At 37.2% G+C, this 21,510-nt stretch overlaps 1 pseudogene; it reads left to right on the forward strand.

Moving 5' to 3' along the window:
• The first annotated feature begins 1,124 nt into the window (after positions 1-1,124).
• LOC138142449 (ATP-dependent RNA helicase DDX1 pseudogene) lies at positions 1,125-19,103 on the forward strand (annotated as a pseudogene).
• The last annotated feature ends 2,407 nt before the right edge of the window (positions 19,104-21,510 follow it).

Raw genomic sequence — 21,510 nt, forward strand, 5'->3', positions numbered from 1 at the left:
TTGTCACAGGAAGACTCTGGTTATGCCCCTATTCTTATTTATCTCCACTCACACTTTGCTCACCCTAAAGTTTTTAACACTTTTATGGGGGAATATCTTTAGAGATTGGAATTTTCTCACCTATTCTACCATCTTCCCAGAATCTTCTACATAAAGATTTTTTTTTCATGCCATTTCGCAGCAATAGCCTATGGTAGGCACTTAATAGATACTTGTCCATTGACCTATTCTTTTTGCTTCTCTCTCTGGGGCAAAACTGGTTAAATTTAATCCTTATTCATTTGGCAGTACTGAAAATACTTATACATAGTTATCATGCCCCTAGCTTATGTTCTTTACCCAGTTCCTTTAATCAATTCTCATAAGACATGGATCCAAAGCCCTTCACCAGCTTATTTGTCTTCCTCTAAAAGAAAAGAAAAAAAACAACAACTTATGAATGTCCTTTAAAAATGTAGCATTAATAACTGAAAATAATAACCCAGCTGTGGTCATATAAAGACAAAAGAGGACATTGGGATAATCACCTTCTATTCCTAGAAGTTTTACCTATCTTAAGGAAGCCCAAGATTGAATTCTGTTGATTGACCTGTAACATACAGTTAAAACTCCCATTCTCTTTCATAGCCATTGATGGCTAATCATCTTTCTCCATCTTCTCCTTATGAAGAAGTTTTGTTTCTTTGTTTTTGGTATCCAAGTGTATGATTTAGTATTTTTCCCTATTGAATTTCATCTTCTTAGATTCAGTCCAGCATGCTAGGCTGTCAGTGTTTTATTGGACCATAATTTGTCATTTGTTTTACTTGCTTTATTTCCCAGCTTTATATCATTTGCAAATTGGATGAAAATGCCATCTACACCTTATTCTAAATGATGAATGAAAATGATAAAAAACAAAGTCAAGCCATACGTTCTTAGGGATTGCACTAGAACCTCCTTGCAACACAGACATTAGCTATTACTAACTACTATTTGAGTCTGACCATTCAAGTAACTCTGAATTCATCAAATTGTATCCTCATCTCAATCCATCTTTCCACCTCCATAAGATTATGAGATATTTGGTGGCATGCAGGTGTACTAGAGCCAGGCAGGGGCTCCTGGGGTGAAGACAGTTCTAAATGGCAGCCTTGTCTGAAATGAATATTATTCCTGAGATCTCTCAACTATGGAGGAGATGGATTTGCTTTTCCCAACTAATATCCAGACTGAGTCCATCCCATTGATTCCAGGAGGAGGTGATGTGCTTATGGCCACAGAAACAGGAAGTGAAGAGACTGGTGCCTTCAGTATCCTTGTCATCCAGATAGTTTATGAGACCCTGAAAGAGTAGCAGGAGGACAAGTAAGAGAGGACCTCTGTGAAAACTGGCACTACAGTGTTCAACAAATGGCAGATGAACCCATATGACAGAAGATTAACTTTTGCAATTAGATTGCATGGTCTTTGTTTCCAGAGCCAAGAAGTGAAGTAATGGTACAGGTGTTTGTTGATGAAAGGAAAACACTACTACAAAGTGTCCTGTCATAACCAAGACTTGTGCAGAGTTTACTGGTCAACTTCCTGGGCTTCTCTATATTTGGATACCAACAAATTTGGCTTTGCCTTTGGTGGAAGTGGGGAAAAAAATTCCATAACAAACAGTTTGACAATTATGGATAAAAATCCACTATGCATGATATAGTTGGATGTTACCTGGGTATTGACAAAGGGAAGGTCAAGTTCTCAAAAAATGCAAAAGCCTTGGTATAGCTTTTGAAATACTGGCTCAGCTTAAGAGCCAAGCATTCTTTGTTGCTTGTTTATTAAAGAATGATAAATTAAAAATTAACTTTGGTGAAGAAGAATTTAAAATTTCCCAACAAAGACAGATTTGCTGATCTCTGCAAGGCTTCTGATGGCCATGTTGTGAAATCTCAACATGCAGGAAGTGCACAGGTGGTACAGACAAAGTTTATTCTCAGTAGTCCCAAGGCTATCATTGTGGAGCCATTTGACAGAGCAGACTGTGGACAACGTCAAGTAGTTTAAGAAATATGTGGATAACCTAAAGCTGAGAGAGCTTCTGGTAATTGGTAGTGTGGCAGCACAGGATCAGCTATCTGTCCTGGAGCAGGGGGTGGATATTGTGGTCGATACTCCAGGAAGACTGAATGACCTAGAGCCACTGGGAAGCTTAACTTATCCCAGATTTGATTCTTCATTCTAGATGAGGCGGACAGGTTCCTTCCCAGGGCCATTCTGACTTCATCAATAGGATTCACAGTCAGATTCCTCACACTACTTCTGATAGAAAAAGACTTCAGGTAATTGTCTGCTCAGCCACTCTCCACTCTTTTGATGTCAAGAAGCTTTCAGAAAAGATCATGCATTTCCCTATCTGGGTTGATTTGAAAGGAGAAGATTCAGCCCCAAAACCATGCACCATGTTGTTGTTTCTGTGAATCTCAAAATGGACAGACTGGGAGAGGTTGGGCAAAGTCTACTACTCAACTGAGGAATTTCATGCAAAAGATAACACCAGACTTGGCACCAACAGCCCCAAGATATGGTCTGAAGCCATAAAGATGCTGAAGGGGAACTACACTGTCAGGGAAATCAAGGAGCACAAGATGGCTCAAGCAATTATCTTCTGTAGGATAAAGATAGACTGTGATAACTTGCAGCAGTATCTCATGCAGCAAGCAGAAGGTCCAGACAAGAAAGGACAGCAGTTCTCCTGTGTTTGCCTCATAGAGGAAGTAACTCTTGGAGAGATTTAAGAAAGGAGATATACAGTTTCTGATTAGCACTCATGTCGCTGCCAGAGGGATTGACATCCACAGGGTTCCTTATGTCATAAATCTCACCCTGGCCAATGAAAACTAGAACTACTTTCAACAGATTGTCCAGGATGACAAAGCAAAAAGAATGGGTATCAGGGTGGCTAGGTGGCGCAGTGAATAGAGTACCAGCCCTGGAGTCAGGAGGACCTGAGTTCAGGTCCAGCCTCAGACACTTAACACAGAAACTAGCCATGTGACCTTGGGCAAGTCACTTAACCCCAATTGCCCTCCAAAGAAAAGCAAAAAAAAAAAAAAAAGAATGGGTATGACTGTGTCCCTGGTAGTGACCAAAAAGGAAGTTTCATACCACATGTGCAGCAGTCAGGGGAAGGGATGCTGTAACACAAGGCTAAAGGAAGATGGTGGCTGTACCATCTGGTACAATGAGATTGCAGCTGCTCTCTGAGATTGAGGAACACTTGAACTGCACCATCTCTCAAGTTGAACCAGACATCAAAATCCCTGTGGATGAATTTGATGGGAAGGTGATCTAAGGGCAGAAGATAGCAGCTGGAGACAACACCTGCCTATAGTAAAAGAGCTTACTGCCCTTGAAAAGGAGGATCAGACTTCGTTCTTACAGCTTCGTTGGGAAGCAACCTTCCCAACCAGTTTTCTGGGCCTTCTGATGGGAATGATACACACATGTGTCTACAATTCTGGGGATGCTGGGCCCAGGCTCCAAAGACCACTCCACTAGCACTGGCCTTTCTGGTAGTAATAATAACCTTACTACATGTCAAGGAACTTGCATCTAAATTCTCTACAATGATTGTCTGAAATAAAAATGGCCAGCCTGATGATACTTTGAAAAAAAGAGAGAGAAAATAAGATACTTTAAATCTGATCATCTCTGAAGTATGAGGGATAACAGGTGGAATGTTCAATTGTTCCACTGGGAGCAAATAAATTCCCTAGTATGATGGGTGGGTCCTTGGAGAAAACTTATGACATGTCATAATTAAGAGTTGCATAGAATGGTCACAGTTGCAACTGAATTAAATTGTTAGAGGGAATATCCATATTAAATACATTTCAGATCCATTTGAGTGCTTAAGTAAGGTGATTACAGATTCTTTTAAAAATTTTAAATAACAAATAGCAGTACTTTTTAAAATCTAGATTTTTGCCGTCACCTTTGTCCATTTATTTATACTTTGAGAATACATTCCGTAAACGAACTCCCTGGGACAAAAAAATATATTAAAAATATTGAAAACTGATAGATAGCTTTCAAAAAGATAGATTGTAATTCCCTCAACAGTTGCTATGTATGTCATCTCCAAAAACTCATTAATATTGAGTTTTCTTGCTTTTAATTATTTTTGCTGATTGAATGGAAAAAAGTATGCTAATCTCTGATTATTGGTGAGTTGGAGTATTTTTTCAAGTTATTAATAATCTGTCTTTTTATTTATTCCACTTTATGATTCATTTATCCATTGTTAACATTGTGATTTTTGTTGTACATAATTTACATGTCCAGTTTAAATTTGTCATGTTTGTCATAAATATTTTCCCAATATGTTTATTTTTTCTATTAATATTTCTTGGTATTCTGATTGATATTATAGCGTATTGCTAATACCTCCACTCAGACAAAGGATCAACAAAAGGCTAGTATAATTTTTGCAGAAAGCCTGAAGTAGACAAGTCAGAGTTGGAAGGAAGTGTGGCATAAAGCAGATCTGGAGAAGCAGGAGAGAGATTGTAGGCATCCCAGAGCCAAAGCAATGTCTGACATGAGGCTTGGAGGGCCTGTGCCTAGACAGACACTGTCCCTAGGACAAGGGCTTATGGCAAAGATAGACAAAGGACAACCCAAAGCTCTGTAGCAAAGGTCCAATATGTGACACTTCCTGAGTCCAGCAGCCAGAGGGAAAACCCTCAGGCAGAGCCTAAGTAAGAGATGCCTGAGAGTCCCATAGCAAAATGGAACCCAATGTAAGTGAAACCTTTTTAGCCCTGAAAGGTGGTGGTGGGATATTGCAATGGCATTCTGCCTATTTTTTTAATGGGAGAAAAGGAGTTTTTTATGGAATAAAAATGGATTATTATGTTTCAGTCATGTCAGACTTGTTCTGTCTCTTTTTGGTATTTCCCTGGCAAAGATAATGTTATGGTTTGCCCTTTCTATCTCCACCTCATTTCACAAATGAGGAAAATGAGGAAAAGAGGATTAAATGACTTGACCAGAGTCACACAGAAAGTATGGGTCTGAAACTGGATTTGAACTTAGGTCCCCCTGACTACACGGTCACTAACCTATCCACTGTGCCACCTAGCTGCTTTTGCATCACTTAGCTGTCCTGAATAAAGGGATTGTTGGAAACTTTTTTGCCCTTTAGTTGAAAATCAAAAGTCCTGTTTAGAATGTACAGAGAACTTCTTTTTGAAAATGAGAGATTGTCTCTACTGACTCAATTGGATTGTTACCATGTGTATTAGAGGAAAGTATGCTAGAAACAGTGTTTGGCATTTTCTAATAGCTATATAAAAGCTGTAGTGTCAGTGTAAGGAGAATCAAAAATGTCTTTAAGATTAATACTTGATTTAATCTTTTAGTTAGAGATAAATGAGTTTTTATTTTTTTTATTCCTTAAAATGAACTGATGTCATACAACCACCAAATATTTTTATTCACTAGCCAGACAAAAAGGTAAATTTTAATGTAGGCAATGACTAAAATATTGCCTAGAGATGGAAAACTTTCTGATTTTTGACATAGACTTTTGTCTGGAGAATGCTTTGAACTCTAAAGACCTGAGGGTTATAAAAGTCATTCATTCAGTCAATAAAAAAGTATTATGCTCCTACTACGTACCAGACACTTTTAGAAGGACTAGAAATACCAAGAAAAGATACAATCCCTGCCCTCAAGGAGCTCACAATCTAATGTGGGGGACAACAAAACAAAAATATATACCAAAAATCTACATACAGGATGAATAGGAAATAATTAAAAAAGAAATCATTAGAATTAAAAGAAATTGGAAAAGAGTTACTACAGAAAATGGGATTTTCATTGGATTTTAAGGAAGTCACAGTAGTCAATAGGAAGAAGTGAGGAAGAAGGGTATTCCAGATATGTGGGTCAGCCAAAGAAAATAGTTAGTTAGAACTGAGAGAGATGAATTGTCTTCTTCAGCGTAAAGTAAGGGGGCAAAGTCACTGGAGTGAAGAGTATTTTGTGTAGAGAAAAGTGTAAGAAAAATGGAAAAGGAGAAAAGGATAGGTTATGAAGTACTTTGGATGCCAAAAAGAGATTTTGCATTTGTTCTTGGAAACGATAGGAAGCCAGTGGGGTTTATCAAATAGGAGAGTGACATGGTTGGATCTTTGTTTTAGGGAAATCGCTTTGGTGGCTGATCGGTGGATGAATTAGAGTTGGGGGAGGCTTGAGATAGGCAGACACACCATTATGTTATTGCAGTAGTCTAGGCATAAGATGAAGAGGACCTGTTCTTCAATTTCAGCAGGGTCAGAAGAGAGAAGGGGAGAGTTTTTGGAAAGGTGAAATCAATGGGCCTTAGAAACAGATTGGATGGAGAGAGATGGTGATGAGTTAAGGATAATACCCTAGGTTGCAAGCCTAAGGATTCGGGAGGATGATAACATCCTCTACAATAACAGGTAAGGTAGGATGATAATAGGGATAATTTTGATTGGAAATAAGAGCATTTGGTTAACAGAACCACAAACTTATACTATTACTATACCCTTATGCCACTTTCTGGGGAGTATATTTTAACATGAGGAAGAAGAAAGTGGGCAACGTCCATCAAGGAACATGGAGTGTTGCAAGAGAAATTTAAAGAAATCAGTGAAGCTTTAGACATATGAGAAATGACAGTGTGGTCAAATCAAGGTAATGTATAGCTTTTGCCAATTGCACAATTACATAGATTGAGTGAACTTAGTGATGATATTTTTTTTAATCAGTTGAATCAGAGGTCCTAGATGAGGAGGACCCTTTCTGCCTTTTTAATTGAAGAAATTGAGGAATTATGTACCCTTTGCTCAAAAAAGATTAATTCTTTCTGTAGCCAGTTCTTTGGCAGATGATAGCAAGGTAGAGGAGGAAATTCTTTAAAGAGATGGTTTTAGGGTATTATTTAAATCCTCCCTTTCCGCCATTTCATATCTATAGGTGCAATTTAGATCATGTATTTTAATAGTATTTTTTCCCAATTAGAGATCAAGAAAATTTTAGCACATAATTTTTACAAGATTTTGGGTTTCCATTTTACTTCTTCCCTCACTTATTTCCCCTCTTCTGAAGATGGTAGGCAGTATGATTTATTTTATACAAGTGCAATCACATGAAAAATATTTTCTTATTCATAACAGTTATGGAAAAAAAGACCAAGAGAAAAAAAACATAAGAAAGAATGAAGTAAGTGAAAAAAATATGATTCCATCTGCATTCAGAGGCTGTCAGTTCTTTATCTGGATATGGATAGCATTTTCCTCCATGAGTCCTTTGTACTTGTCTTAGATCATTGTGTTGCTAAGAAGAGCTGAGTCACACACAGTGTTGTTGATACTAAGTATAATGCTTTCTTGACTCTGCTCATTTCACTTTGCATCAGTTTGTACAAGTCTTTCCAGGTTTTTTTTCTGAAATTTGCCTGTTCATAATTTTTTATTGCACAATAGTATTTCATTATATTCTTATTTCACAGCTTGTTCAGGCATTACCCAATTGATGGGCATCCCCTCAAATTCCAATATTTTGCCACCATGAAAAGTACTGCTAAACATTGTTTTGCACATGTAGGTCTTTTCCCTTTTTTATGATCACTTTGGGATACAGTCCTAGTTGTGGTATTTCTGGATCAAAATGTATAAATAGTTTGATTGCACCTTTAGTTACAGTTCGAGTGCTCTCCAGAGTGCTTGGATCAGTTCACAACTGAACCAAGAGTGCATTAGCATCCCAATCGTGCTACCTATTCTCCAATATTTATCATTTTCCTTTTTTTGTCACATTAGCTAATCTAATTGGTGTGGGGTGGTATCTCAGAATTGTTTTAATGTGCATTTCCCTAATCAAAAGAGAGCTAGAGCACTTCTTTGTAATGCCAATAGATAGCTTTAATTTCTTCATCTGAAAATTGATTTTATATCTTTTGACCATTTATCAATTGGGGAATGGTTTGTATTCTTGGGAATTTGACTCCTTTATATACTTGAGAAATGAGGTCTTTATCAGAGATACTTGCTGACTATTTCCCTTGTTTCTGCTTTCCTTCTGATCTTGATTGCATTGGTTTTATTTGAACAAAATCTTTTTAATTTAATATGGTCAAAATGATCTATTTTACATTACGTAATGCTCTCTTTCTCTTGTTTGGTCATAATAAGTCCCACCCCTTAGATTTAACAGGTAGACTATTCCTTGTTTTTCTAATTTGATTGTTTCATTGTCTATAATGTCTTTTAGCAAGATGCAGTTTCCCTCCTTATCTCTTTTAATTAGGTCTATTTTTACTTTTATGTTGTCTAAGATTGGGATTGTTATCCCTACTTTTTTCTTTACCTCAGCTGAAGAGTAATAGATTCTGCACCAGCTCTTTACCTTTGCTCTCTCTGTGTGTTTCTTCTTCAAATGTGTGTTTCATAAGCCCAAGATTTTAGGATTCTGGTTTTTGCCCCGATTTCCTATCCACTTCTGTTTTGGGGGAGAGTTCATCCCATTCACATTTACAGTTATGATTATTAACTTTGTATTTCCCTCTACTAAATTCTTCCTCCTATTTCTCTCTCCTTTTGCCCTTTCCTTCCTTGCCAGTGTTTTGGTGTTGTCTATACCCTCTCCTGATCTGCCCTTTCTTCTGTCAGTTTACCCAACCCCCTTTACTTAATGTCCTCCTCTCCTGCTTCCCTGTTGGGTAAGATATATTTCTATATTCAACAGATTTTGTATCTTATGCTGTCTGTGAACCAATACTGATGAGGGTAAGATTCAGATGATGCCCATGTCCCACGCTTTCATCTTTCTGTCCACAAGAGGTCTTTGGTGCTTCTCCATGTGAGATTATTTGCACAGTCATACCTCTCTCTTCCTTGTGCACCCATTGTACTCCTCTTTCTCATTCCTAAATTATTATGTCATTCCTTGAAATTCACATTATACCCATATCCTATGTCTGCTCTTTTTATCTGTACTGTTATTGATATACTACTTAAGAGTTACATGTATCTGGTGGCAGAGCCAAGATGGTGGCATAGAAGCACAAACTTCACATGAGCTCCTGCTCCATTCATTTCCAATACATGTAAAAAATTACTCTAAACAAACCGTAGAGCTACAGAACCCACAAAGTGACAGAGAGTAACACATATGCCACTGAAAGCAGCTCAGCAGATGGATAGGAAGAGTTTATCGCAGTGCCCCGGGAGCCAAGTACAGTCCTACCCTGCATGGTTATGGACCCAAGGTGGACCCAATCAGAAATGACCAGAGAAGACTTCAGGAGAGTGAATCACCAGCACCTGTGTTGTTCTCCAGATTTCTCAACCCATAAACACCAAAGATAATGTAAAAGGTCAGTGTGGAACTCTGTTGGAAGGGGGTGGGGAATGGAAGAGCATGGTCCAGCTGCTACCCCTGGGGTAAGAAGCAGCAGAGGCATGGTGGCTGTGCCACACGGCTGCCTCAGGAGCTCCTGGTCTGCAGATCATACGGGGATCAAGCAACCATTCAAAGGGTAATTTCTCTTGCTTTAACTTGCTTGGATCTTGCTCTCAGTGTTGGGTGGTGGTCCTGGGGTGTCTGGCTGGTGAGCCAGAGCTTGTGGGAGCTGTAGAGAGGGCACCCTCTTAATAGCTCTGGCAGCTGCAAAATCCCCAGGAATTTGGGACAAAGCTCTCTGCATTCTGGAAGCAGAGTTCTACCATGGCATAGAGCTCAAAAGTCAAGTAATTGGCTGGAACTATGAGGAAGCACAAATGGACCATACAATCCTTTTTGGGGGACAAAAAGGATCAAGTCATGGAAAGGGAGGAAGACAGCAAAGTCAGAACGTGTGCATCAAAAGTCTCCAAGAAAAATCTGGACTGGTTACAGAACATGGAAGAGCTCAAGAAGGATTTTGAAAATCAAGTAAGAGAAGTGGAGGAAAAATTGGGAAGAGAAATGAGAATGATGCAAGAAATCATGAAAAGATAGTCAACAGTCTGCTGAAGGAGACCCAAAAATACACTGAAGAAAGTAACACCTTAAAAATAGACTAACCAAAATGGCAAAAGAGGCCAAAAAAAAAAAAAGCCAATTAGGAGAATGCCTTAAAAAGCTGAATTGCACAGATGGAAAAGGAATTTCAAAAACTCACTGAAGATAATAATTCCTTCAAAATTAGACTGGAGTAAATGGAAGCTAATGACTTTATGAGAAATCAAGATACCATAAAACAGATACAAATACATGAAAAAATAGAAGGCATCATTGGAAAAACCACTGACCTGGAAAATAGATCCAGGAGAGATAATTTAAAATTTTTTGGACTACCTGAATGCCACAATCTAAAAAAGGTGCCTAGCCACCATCTTTCAAGAAATTCTCAAGGAAAATTGCCCTGATATTCTAGAACCAGAGGGCAAAATAGAAATTGAAAGAATTCACTGATCACCTCTTGAAAAAAAGATCCCCAAAAGAAAACTCCTAGGAATATTATAGCCAAATTCCAGAGTTCCAAGGTCAAGGAAAAAATACTGCAAGCAGTCAGGAAGAAACAATTTGAGTATTGTGGAAACAGTCAGGATAACACAAGACCTAGCAGCTTCTATATTAAGGGAGCGATGGACTTGTCATATGATATTCTGGAGGTCAAAGGTGCTGGCATTAAAATCAAGAATCACCTACCCATAAAAACTGAGTATCACGTTTAAGGGGAAAATATGGTCATTCAATAAAATAGAGGATTTTCAATCATTCTTGATGAAAACAACAGAGCTGAACAGAAATTTTGACTTTCAAATACAAGAAGCAAGACAAGCATGAGAAGGCAAACAGGAAAAAGAAATCATAAAGTTAAACTATTTAAATTCCTACATGGAAAAATGATCATTGTAACTCATAAGACTTTTCTCAGTGTGAGGAATGTTGAACAGAATATGTATGTGTGTGTTTATATATGTATAGGAAGGTATGTGTGTGTGTATTTATGTGAGTGCCAACATACGTATATTTGTGTATACATAGACAGAGAGCACAGGATGAGTTGAATATGAAGGGATGATATCTAAAAAATAAAATTATGAGGTGAAAGAGGAATTTATTTGGAGAAGCAGAAAGGGAGAGATAGATAAGAGTAAATTATCTCATATAAAATAAGCAAGACAAAACTGTTACTATGGAGGGGAAGAACAGGCAGATGAAAGGGAATGGGACAACCTTATTCTCTTTGAGTTTGGCTTAAGGAGGGAATAACATACACACTCAATTAGGTGTCTTACCCTACAGGAAAATAGGGAGGTAGGGGATAAGAGTGGGGATGATAGAAGGGAGGGCAGATTGGGGGAGAGAGTATTTAAAAGCAAACATTTTTGAAAAGGCATACTGTCAAAGGAGAAAATAGAACAAATGGGAGAGGTGGGATAGGATGGAGGGTAATATAGTTAGTTTTTCACAATATAACTACTATGGAAATGATTTGGTTATTTACACATTCACAACCTCTATTGAATTGCTTATCTTCCCAGTGGGGGTGGGTGAGGAGGGAAGAAGGGAAAAAAATCTGGAACTCAAAGTTTTAAAAATAAATATTAAAAAAATTTTTTTACATGTAACTGGGAAATAAGATATACAGGCACTGGGGTATAGAAATTAATCTTGCCCTACTAGGATGTTGGGGGGAGGTTAATGAGGGAGCATATAAGAGAGAAAAATTGAGGAAAGGCGTATTCGGTAGGTTTGTCATTTTGGGGTGGGAGTAGGGGAAAGATGGGGAGAAAAATTGCGACTCAAAATCTAATGGAAATGAATGTTGAAAACTAAAAACAAACAAAAACCAGCAAACAAACAAATAAATAAATGGGAAAAAAGAGTTACATATATCATCTTCCTGTGAAGGGATATAAACTGCATATCTATATTGAATACCTTATGTTTTCTTTTCCCTTTTTACCTGTTCATACTTCTCTTGGGTCTTTATATTGGAAGGCAAATTTTTAATTTAGTTTTGGTCTTCTCCTTATGAAAGCTTAAAATCCCTCTAATTAGTTGAATGACCAGTTTTTCTTGCTGTATTATGCTTAATTAACTAAGTGATTCTTGATTGTAGTCCTAGTTCCTTTGCATTCCAAAATATAATGTTCCATGGCCTTTGATTCTTTAATGTTGTTGTTGCCAAGTCTTATGTAATGCTGATTATGGCTCCCTGATATTTGAATTATTTCTTTCTGGCCACTTGCAGTATTTTTTTTTTTGCATTATTATTTCTTGAAAGATGCTGTCCTGGTCCTCCTTCTGATTATGGTTTTTAAGTAGCCCAGTGATTCTGATGTCTCTCTGGAATCTATTCTCCAGGGCAGTTTTTTTTTTTTTCAATGAGGTAATTTACATTTTCTTCCATGTTCTCATTCTTTTGAATTTGATTGATTCTTGATGTCTCATAGTGTCATTATCTTCCACTTACCCTATTCTAAATTTAAAAGTGTTGTTTTTCTCAGTTAGCTCTTGTACTTTGTTTTCCATTTGGCCAATGGTACTCTTTAAGATGTTTTCTTCTGTCGATTTTTTGTATCACCTTTTCCATTTGGCCAATTCTACTTGGTAAGCAGTTTTCCAAGCTGTTGACTCTAATTTTTTTCAAAATTTTCTTAAATCACTCTAATTTATTTTCCCAATTTTTCTTCTATCTTTCTTCTTTGATTTTTAAGCTCCTTTTTAAGTTCTTCCATGAATTCTTTCTGGGCTTGAGACCATTTCCCATTTTGGGGGGAAGGGAGAGTGCGGGGGGTGTTGTTCATAGGTGTTTTGACATCGTTATCCTCTTCTTAGTTTGTGTCTTGGTCTTCCCTGTCCCTATGATAACTGTTTATGATCAATTTTTTTTCTGTTTTTTTTAATCTTTTCTCTTTCTTTTAAATTTGAACATTGCTCACAGGGTGAAAGGGGCACTGTGTCAGTCTTCTTCTGCTAGAGACCAGAGGCCCTTGCTATTTACCTAGTGCTGTGTTGGTGTTACTCTGAGGCCCACAGCGGACCCTCATGTCTTGTGCTCTGCTGAGGGGGTAGCATGGCAGGGGGGGGGGAGTTGACTGGTCTCACTGGAGTCTGTAGGGGCTACACAGATTACCTAGTACTGAGCCACTTTCCTAGTGGTGGTATCTGGCATGCACTGAGGCCTAGCGAGCTATTTTTGCACTTCTCTCTGGCTACTCTGAAGCACATGACAGTATGGCTTCTGGAAGCTTCCAGTTTGCCTGGGGCTACACAGCATGTGGTGGGGCAGTGCTGACTGGAAGTTTCATCTTTGCTTAGGCATCCATAGGTTTGGCATCTACCAATTTACCTATGACTATGCTGAAGCATGTATAGGTCTGGCCACTAGAGGATCCCTGTTTGCCTGGGGTTACACTGAAGCACATGATGGTTCACAGAGTGGGAGTCTACCCATTATCCTGGCTATACTAAGGCATGTGGGTGATCCTGGTGTTGGCATTTGCCTGCTCTACACTGGAACTCAAGATATACCCCTGGTTTGCTGAGGTGGGGCTTGCTGCTGGATTACTGGGACACTTCTCATCCTCTACTATGCTCCCCTTTCACCCATATGAGATGGAAATTTCTTGCTGACGATACAAGTGTTTTTGACTAAAAGATTGTTTTACCCCCTATTTTTTTCTGTTTCTGCTGTTGCAGGATTTGTTTTGAGGCTATATTTTATCATTATTTGGAGGTGAGTATGGAAGAGTTACAGTGATTCATTGCTTACTCCGCTGTCTTGGTTCCCAGAAGTCAATTTTACTCTAGATCAGGTCTTTTGAGTAGAGCTTCCCTAAATATGGGTCTTCACTTCCAAATGATCATATAGAAGTTCAAAAAATGTTACATATCAGTCAAAAAAAAAGACATTTAGAGATTTGGGGCATTTGCATTTTATCGCATTCTCCCTTCTCTCTCTCAGCTCCTATACAAAACTCAACACCCAAATCTTTCTCCCCTACCGAAAGTTTTTTTTTGTTGTTGTTGTTTTTGATTGTTTTTTAAGAGACTTAATCAGATGATTCTCTGATGCTCTTAAACACTTTCCCCTTTGACTCAAACAATAGATTTTATTATCATGGGGACATCTAATTTCAGGAGCACCTAAAATCTTGATCAAACATCAAGATCAGATTGAGGGTTTTTTTTGTTGGTTTTTTTTTTTTTTGTATAAAGGAAACTGCTTGACATGAGATTTAAAGTGATTCTTCTTTCAAAGACCCTAAAACTTATTTGCATAATAATTCAGGCATAATGCCTGAATTTAGGAGCTGGGTATCTAAATCTGAGATGTATTATATGCCATGTTTCTATGTATTAAGGTGTGCAAGGATTCCTCACAAAAAGTCTGTGAAGTGGTTATTATTATCATCCCTATTTTATTGATGAGGAAACTGTTAAGGAACTTGTTCTGGTTCATGCAACTATTACATGTTTGAAGTGGGATTCCTACACACACAGTTTATATAGCTGTATGTGGTGAATATTTTCAAGGTATTTAGAGACACCCTATTTCCCAGAGGTATAGGCCAGCAAGTAGACTGTGTCTTGAGTTTGGGATAACTATAATCCTTTGCACTGTGGATGATCTCACTGTCCAGGCAAGCATATTGCTTTGACCAGACCTAGGTATTCATTGAGGGATTTATCCTAAAGCCATCCATCACGTGGTGTCCTCACAGTCTCTGTTTCTTATAAAAGTAAAGTGAACCAAACCAGGTACTACACTCCTGTCCCTGCCTCTCTAACTAGTCCTATACCCCCCACTGAATAGTGACAAAGTTGAACATCCTTTAAGACTTAAGACAATCAACTGAAGAACTATTCATACAATATTTAGGATCACCTGTATCATCCACACATGGGAAGTACTAAGAATTATTGTATCATGATCCAGCCCACTTGTGTTTTTTTTTTTAATTTACATAAAACCTGCCTTTACCCCAGCATGTTATACAGCCTGTTTATTGGGGGTGGGAGGTGGGGAAGGAGGGAAAATTCTGCTTGCAAGCATTTTACTCACTCAGAAATTAAACTTCTATTTAATCCCTGAGACACCTGTCTCTGGACCACTCTTTTCAGCTCTAGTCATTTTGCACTCAGAGACCAATTTCACTCAAATTGATAATATATAGATATATACACATACACATATACATACACACATACAATACATATACACAAATATCATTGTTATTGAGTCATTTCAATCATCTCTGACTCTTCTTGACCCATGTGGGATTTTCTTGCAAAGACACTGAGTTGATTTGCCATTTCCTTCTCCACTTCATTTTACAGATGGAAAATGAAAATTTCCTTACTGAGGAAAGAGGGTGAAGTGACTTGTGCAGGGTCACAAATCTGGTGTGACTTGAGGCCAGATCTAAACTCAGGAAAATGAGTCTTCCTGATTCTAGTCCCAGCACTCTATCTACTGCATCACTTAACTTTGTGTATTACACACATACAAACACAACATAACACATGCATATATACACATGTCTAGGTATTGTAGCAGCAAGCACCCCAGCGTTCCCAGGGTGGCTGCCAGCACAAGTTCTTGGATCTGCTTTGATAAAAGAAAGCAACTCAAAATGGGTTAACAAGCTTACTTTAATCAGTCAGACATATATTGTTTACCTTGTTCAGGGGAAAAGGGTCAGCACCCCGAACTTCAAAGTATACAGGCAGAATTATCAAGACAGAAACATATCAAGTAGACAGCTTTCCAAACTGTCCAACCATTACATCCATACCAAATCAACATCTGGGTTTTTCAAAGCCGGGGGGCTCTGGACAACGGCTTCCCAGAATCCAGATCAAATCACAGAACACTTCTCAAAGTGAGCCCCAAAACAAAGCTACACATCAGGGCTTATATAGCGTTCTCCTGGCTCAGAGAATGTAACAACCTTATTGACTCATTGGCCAATCAAGAAGTATCTACTGAAAAACAAGCCTCCCACCCCAGGCTCCAGGTGCACTTTAGCCTAGGGGCAGGGAAGATCTTCAAATTTACATTCCCATTACAGGTATGTATATATAGACATATATGCATGTGTGTATTTATGTATATGTTGGAATATGTATATATGAATGTGTATATGTGTGTATATTTCTATCTAAATTATATGTGTATACATGTAAATGCATGTGTATTTGTACATGTATATATATACATGCATATATGTGTGTATATATGTATATCTGTGTGTAAATATAGTGAAAATACAATTGTACTGAAATATTGAAGTCTCTGGTAGCTAGAGTTAAACATTGTAGATTAATTTGCTCAGAAATCATTCACAGCAATACCTCCTGGGTGTCCAGTCATCTGCATTTTTATTTGGGATAGAATAACATAAACTACACAGGGCCAGTTGAGCATTCATGGTAATTATGTGGCAAATAGTCATGTTTAGCCATCCTTTCCAACTCAAGGGATTAAGAGAAGATTCTCTAGGCTATAAGATCTAAAAGTCATAATCAACAGAGAAAAAATAAACTTTGGAGCTCAGCTTTCCAACTGAGAAGTAAAGATTGATTCTAGGAAATATTGCAGTCATTCCTGTTAAGAAGCAGCTGCAGTTTCTTAGTTGCGCTTTGGGGCATTTGGAACAATAAGACCTTCCTTTTGGTAGGAAAAAAACAGTTAAGTTATCAAATTATCTCTTAGGAAAGGGGAGAACTAGAATGTGTTGAAAAAACTTGAATACTAAGGTTTCAGATGCTTATCCAGAGTGGGAAGGGGCATTTTAGCATTATAGCTTTGATTAATTTCCCTTTTTTAAAGATAGAATTTGTCCCCAATTACATATCAAGACAATTTTTAGCCCTAATTTTTATAAGATTTTGAATTCCAAATTTTTTTCTCCCCCTTCCCTCTCTTCCCCTCTTCCAAAAATGGGAGCAATTTCATATTGCTTATTCATGGCTATCATCTAAAACATATTTCCTTATTCATCCCAGTTGTGGAAGAAAACCAGATCAAAAGAAAAAAAAACACAAAAAAATAAAGTAGAAAAAATGCTTTGATCTGTATTCAGATTCCATCAGTTCTTTATCTGATTATGGATAGCATTTTCCTTCCCAAGTCTTTTTCACTTGTCTTATATCATTGTGTTGCTGTGAAGCACTGAATCATTCACAGTTCATCATATAATGTTGTTGATACTATGTACAGTATTTTCCTCGTCCTGCTCATTTCAATTTGTATTCACTTGTACAAGTCTTTTCCAGGTTTCTCTGAAATCTGACTGTTCTTACATTCTTATTACACAATTGTAATCCATTATATTCATATTTCACAGCTTGTTCAGGCATTCCCCAATTGATGGGCGTCCCTCAATTTCCCCACCACAAAAAGAGCTGATATAAATAGTTTTCCTGTGTAGGTCCTTTTCCCTTTTTAATAATCTCTTTGGAATACAGACCAAGTAGTAATATTACTGGATCAAAGTGTATTTACAGTTTGTATGAACCTTTGGGTGTAGTTCCAAGTTGCTTTTCAGAAGGGTTGAATTACTTCATACCTTCACCAATAGTGCATTGGTGTACCAATTTTCTCACATCTTCTCCAATATTTGTCATTTTCCTCATTTTTGTCATATTAGCCAATTTGATAGATATTACATGATACCTGAAAGTTGTTTTAATTTATAAAAGCAATTTAAAGCATTCCTTTTTAATGACTATAAATAGATTTCATTTCCTTCATCTGAAAACTGTCTGTTCATATCCTTTAACCATTTATCAATTGGGGAATGACTTGTATTCACCAAAATTTGACTCAGTTCTCTATCTATTTAAGAAAGGAGGCTTTTGTCAGAGACACTTGCTGTAAAGACTGCTTCTTAGGTTTCTGCTTTCCTTCTAATTTTGTTTGCATTGGTTTTATTTGTACAAAAGTTTTTTTTTACTTTAATATAATAAAAATTATCTGTTTTATATTTCATAATGCTCTCTATGTCTTGTTTGGTGTTGAATTCTTCCCTTCTCCATAGATTTGACTGCTAGACTATCCCTTGTTCTTCTAATTTGCTTATAGTGTCACCCTTTATGTCTAAATCATGTACCCATTTTGACCTTATCTTCAGATACAGTGTGAAATGTTGGTCTGTATGTATTTTGTGTCCTCTTGTTTTCCAGTTTTCCCAAAAATATTGTCAAGTAGTGAGTTTTTATCCTAAAGGCTGGGTTTTTTGGGTTTGTCAGATACTGGGTTGCTATAGCCATTGACTACTGTGTCTTATGTACCTAATCTATTCCACTGATCAACCACTCTACTTTTTGTCCTTCATTCTGAGAGAGGACTGAAATGCCATCATTAAGCTAGAGTCAAGTGTGTCAGACTGTGGCTGATCAGACCAATATAAGCTTGGAATATTCTACCACAGGTCAGGCACAAATACTCCATGTTAATATTTGGGGTGGATTCTTTAAATTTGAGTGTCCTTGTATTTGTTCTTCTGAACACCATATGAGCTCTTATTCTGTGAGAGTTCTCCATAAAATAGTCTTTTTGGCAAGCATATACTTGGCATTCTAAAAACATCGACAGCCCATTAGAACTGTGCTCTCTGTAGTAGAGTTTGAATGATTCATGGATAGTTTGAGAAAGAACCTGTGTTTGGTACCATATCCTGCCATGTGACCTTCAGACTCTCCCTAAGACAACCAAGACCTTTGATTTGGTCAGTCATGAGAGTTTATGGAAAATCATGTCAAAATTTGGTTGCCTGCTTAAGTTCATCAGCATTGTTCGTCAATTCCACAAAGGTATGCTTGCCCAGGTTCTGGATAATGGGCGACTCTCTTGTGCTTGCCTAGTCACTGATGGCATTAAACAAAGCTGTGTGCTTGCTTCCATGCTTTTTAGCACGGTGTTTTCAGCCTTCAGTGAGGATCAACATGTCATCAAGGTCAGTTACCACATTAATAGTAAATTTTTCAGCTTGAGAAGGCTACAAACCATGACCAAAGTGGAAGGAGTATTGGAGTATGATTTTCTGTTTTTAGATGATTATGCACTCATTACAGCCTCTGAAGCTGAGAGGCAATAAAGCATGGATCAATTATCTGCTGCAGGTGCAATTTTGGCTTAACAAAATTAACACTAAGAAAGCACAGGGGTGGCTAGGTGGCACAGTAAATAGAGCATCGGCTCTGGAGTCAGGAGGATCAAATTGGGCCTCAGACACTTAACACTTGCTAACTGTGTGACCTTGAGCAAGTAAGTCACTTAACCCCAATTGCCCTGAATTCCTACCACTACCCCCCAAATAAAAGCAAAATCATTTTTTTAAAGTACAGGCACTTCATCAGCTACCATATCATCCATACCATTGGTTACAACAAATGGAGTAATTTTGAGTGCTAAGAATAAGTTCACTTACCTTGGTAGGGTATTTTTCCAGTTCTATGTACACATTGATAATGAGGTTTACACATGCATTGCCAGAGCTAGGTTAATGTTTGGGAGGCACCAAAAGAAGGTGTGGGAGAGAAGAGGGAATAACCTGACCACCAAATTGAAGTCCTACAGAGTTGTTGTGCTGACCTCATTGTATGTCTGTGAAACCTGTACAATATAAAGGTGCCAGGGGAGGCTAGGTGGCACAGTGAATAGAGCACCAGCCCTAGAGTCAGGAGGACCTGAATTCAAATCCAGCCTCAGACACTTAGCACATACACACTCACACACAAACTAGTTGTGTGACCTTGAACAAGTCACTTAACACCAATTGCCCTACCTTCTCCCCTCCAAAACAAAATCAAATATATATATAAAGGTGCCAAGAAACTGAATTACTTTCATTTGAATTGTCTTAGGAAGTTTCTGAAGATCATCTGTCAGGATAAGATACCAGACACTGAGGTCCATCACACTATTTCTTATCCAGAACCAGATAGTTTTGATGATGACTACTTTATAATATAGTTTGGGATCTTGTATTTTTTTTTTCATTTATCCCCTTTATATTCTTGAACTTTTTTTTCTTTAGAAGAATTTTGTCATATTTTTCTAGCTCTATTAAATTGTTTTTTTGGCAGTTTGATTGGTATAGCACTAAATAAGTAATTTTAGCTTAGCGAGAATTGTCATTTTTATTATGTTTACATGGCCTGCCCATGAGCATTTAATATTTCTTCCAACTGTTTAACTCTGTCTTTATTTGTGTGAAATGTGTTTGTAATTTTGTTCATAGACATCCTGGGTTTGTCTTTGCAGGTAGACTACCAAGTATGTAATATAACAGATATTTTATAATTTAATGTTAATGTTACTTAATAACAGCTATTTTAAATGGAGTTTCTCTTTCTATCTCTTGCTGCTAGGCTTTATTGTTCATATAAAGAAATGCTGATGACTTGTGTTAGTTTATTTTATATCCTACAACTTTGCTTTAGTAGTTAATTATTTCAAGTAATTTTTAAAACTTATTCTCTAGGGTTCCCTAAGTATACCATTGTATCATCTGCAAAGAACAATAATTTTGTTTCCTCATTGCCTGCTCTAATTATTTCTATTTCTTTTTTTCTTCTTACTGCTATAGCAACATTTCCAGTACTATACCGAATAATAGTGGTGATAAAGGACATCCTTGTTTCACCATTGCTTTTATTGGGAAGATTTCTAGCTTATCTCCATTACAAATAATGCTTCTTGATGGTTTTATATAGATACTGCTTATCATCTTAAGGAATGCACCCTTTATTCTTATGCTCCCTAGTATTTTTAAAAGGAATGGGTACTGTATTTTGTTGAAAAGATTTTTCAGCCTCTATTGAGATAATCATATGATTTCTGTTGGTTTTATCATTGATATGGTCAATTATGTTGATGGTTTTCCTAATATTTATTCAACCCTGCATTCCTGGTATAAATTCCACCTGGTCATAATATAAAATCCTTGTGATGTATTGTTATACTTGCCTTGCTAGTATTGTTTTTAAAATTGTTTTTGCATTGATATTCATTAGGGGAATTGATCTATCATTTTCTTTCTCTGTTTTACCTCTTCATGGTTTAGGTGTCAGCACCATATTTGTGTCAAAAAAGGGAGTTTGGTAGTACTCTGCCTATTTTTAAAATAGTTTATAAAATATTGGGATTAATTGTTTGAATGTTTGATAGAATTTCCTTGTCAACCTCTATGTTCTTGTGTTTTTTTTTTCCTGAGGGATCTCAATAATGAACTGTTCAATTTATTTTTTCTAAGATGAGATTATTTAGGCATTCTATTTCCTGAACTGTTAATCTTGGTAATTTATATTTTTGTAAATATTCATTGATTTTCCTCAGGTCATCATTTATTGGTGTATGATTTGGCAAAATATTTCCTAATGATTATTTTAATTTCTTCGTCATTGGTGGTGATTTCATCCTTTTCATTTTTGATACTGGATATTTGGTTTTCTCTTCTTATTTTTAATCAAATTGACCAGTGGCTTATCTACGTTATTTTT

Source organism: Petaurus breviceps, unplaced genomic scaffold (genome assembly GCF_028583685.1).
Source record: "Petaurus breviceps papuanus isolate PSGF00001 unplaced genomic scaffold, PetGlider_PUasm1.0 90579, whole genome shotgun sequence".
Lineage (NCBI taxonomy): Eukaryota > Metazoa > Chordata > Mammalia > Diprotodontia > Petauridae > Petaurus > Petaurus breviceps.